Genomic DNA, 2,500 nt, shown 5'->3' with positions numbered 1-2,500 from the left:
CTCTTCTCTCGGACGCGGAGGTGTTCCTTGAACTCGTTCTTCAACCCAGAATCTGCTTTGTCAGCGACGATGGTCTCGTCTATTAAATCGGTCGGGGATGCATTGATCCAAATGGTCGTCCCCGGCACACCTGAGAAAGAGTATAGATTGATTTTGATTAATCAGAAATGATCATATCATCATCATTATCATCAAAAAAGTCTAAATATTTTGAGAGAAAAAGTGAGTCCTGTATGGCTGCAGCCTGGAGACCTCCCGTCTCATGCCTCCCGTCTCATGCACTCCCGTCTCATGCCTCCCGTCTATAGACTATATATTAAATGAATATTATTATTAATATAATATATTAATAATATACAGTCTATGCTCCCGTCTCATGCCCTCCCGTCTCATGCCTCCCGTCTATAGACTATATATTAAATTAATATTATTATTAATATAATATATTAATATACAGTCTATGCTCCCGTCTCATGCCCTCCCGTCTCATGCCCGCCCGTCTCATGCCCTCCCGTGTCATGCCTCCCGTCTATAGACTATATATTAAATGAATATTATTATTATTAATATAATATATTAATAATATACAGTCTATGCTCCCGTCTCATGCCCTCCCGTCTCATGCCTCCCGTCTATAGACTATATATTAAATTAATATTATTATTATTAATATAATATATTAATATACAGTCTATGCTCCCGTCTCATGCCCTCCCGTCTCATGCCTCCCGTCTATAGACTATATATTAAATTAATATTATTATTATTAATATAATATATTAATATACAGTCTATGCTCCCGTCTCATGCCCTCCCGTCTCATGCCTCCCGTCTATAGACTATATATTAAATGAATATTATTATTATTAATATAATATAATATACAGTCTATGCTCCCGTCTCATGCCCTCCCGTCTCATGCCTCCCGTCTATAGACTATATATTAAATGAATATTATTATTATTAATATAATATATTAATAATATACAGTCTATGCTCCCGTCTCATGCCCTCCCGTGTCATGCCCTCACGGCTGGTGCTGTCCCCGAGCTTCGACTTTTCAAAATAAAAGCTTGCGTCTTGTATTGCTATTGCTATGTCTTCGTACTTTGGTGTTTTGGATGTTATGCTTATGAATACAAATATTTTTTCAGCAGACGTCTTAGTTACAGCACGGCTAACTAAACAGGGAGGGACTAAAAATCCTGTCTGTTGTTGTTTGAAGCTGGAGGCAGCAAAAAAAACATTTAAAAATGGCGGGTTTGTTCAGGACACCCCCGTCTGTCGCCTTTTGGTATCACCTCAGCTAGCTTGGAACCGCGACTGAGGTGGTACTAAATAAAGTACCTGTTAGCAGGTACCAGGTACTTTTTATCAGAATGGAAAACCAAAAAAGGCGTTAGAGTCGAGCAGGTACCACGTGATGGAAAAACGGCATAACTTAACCGTGACTTCAGTTAGAAACTAATTCACAAGTTTGTATTCTGAACATCTGCATTTACCGTTGGACACGCCCAGGCATAAGATGGGAGGCATGAGACGGGAGGAGCATGAGACAGGAGGTACCCAGGCTGCAGCTATACACTCTTGGAAGAGGAACACAAATGTTCAAAAGAGAAAAAAGGTCCAAGACTCTCAGGGCGCTACGCAGTTGTCAGTTTCCCGTCCAGCGCCCACGTCGTTTAAATAGAAAATGCACCTGCACCCATCTTTGCGCCCATGGGCGTGTTGGTCTTACAGGGAGGTGTGTTCAGGTGCATCCTGGGCGTGTTGGTCTTACAGGGAGGTGTGTTCAGGTGCATTCTGGGTGTGCTGGTCTTACAGGGAGGTGTGTTCAGGTGCATTCTGTGCGTGCTGGTCTTACAGGGAGGTGTGTTCAGGTGCATTCTGGGCGTGCTGGTCTTACAGGGAGGTGTGTTCAGGTGCATTCTGGGCGTGCTGGTCTTACAGGGAGGTGTGTTCAGGTGCATTCTGGGCGTGCTGGTCTTACAGGGAGGTGTGTTCAGGTGCATTCTGGGCGTGCTGGTCTTACAGGGAGGGTGTGTTCAGGTGCATTCTGGGCGTGCTGGTCTTACAGGGAGGTGTGTTCAGGTGCATTCTGGGCGTGCTGGTCTTACAGGGAGGTGTGTTCAGGTGCATTCTGGGCGTATTGCTATCTTGAGGCAGTGGGAAGTGATGGCACCATTGACCAACAAAAACCTGGTCTAAAGTCAATAACGCAGCATTTCATTGTTATTTTAACAGAGCATTAGTAAAATGCTCCTAGGCTCGTGCACAGCACGTGCACACTATGCTTGTTACACACACAGGGACCTTTGGCAGCACGCAGCACACACACACACACACACACACACACAGCAGCACACACACACACACACACGCGCACACGCACAAGCAGCACACACACACACACACACACACACACACACACACACACACACAGGGACGCACAGCAGCACACACACATGCAGAAGATTACAAATACAAATATGCAGTTACC

At 44.2% G+C, this 2,500-nt stretch overlaps 1 long non-coding RNA gene across 1 annotated transcript in view; it reads right to left on the bottom strand.

Moving 5' to 3' along the window:
* The window catches only part of LOC144513922 (uncharacterized), a 3,917-nt gene extending 3,543 nt beyond the window's left edge, over positions 1-374 (bottom strand). Inside the window, exon 1 of the long non-coding RNA XR_013501206.1 lies at positions 1-374. This exon is cut by the window's left edge and continues 3,072 nt beyond it. This is a non-coding gene — a long non-coding RNA (uncharacterized LOC144513922).
* Positions 375-2,500: the final 2,126 nt, after the last annotated feature.

Source organism: Sander vitreus, unplaced genomic scaffold (assembly GCF_031162955.1).
Source record: "Sander vitreus isolate 19-12246 unplaced genomic scaffold, sanVit1 ctg380_0, whole genome shotgun sequence".
Classification (NCBI taxonomy): domain Eukaryota; kingdom Metazoa; phylum Chordata; class Actinopteri; order Perciformes; family Percidae; genus Sander; species Sander vitreus.
The sequence above is the reverse complement of the archived record's forward strand: the minus strand, read 5'-3'. Positions and strand labels throughout refer to the sequence as shown.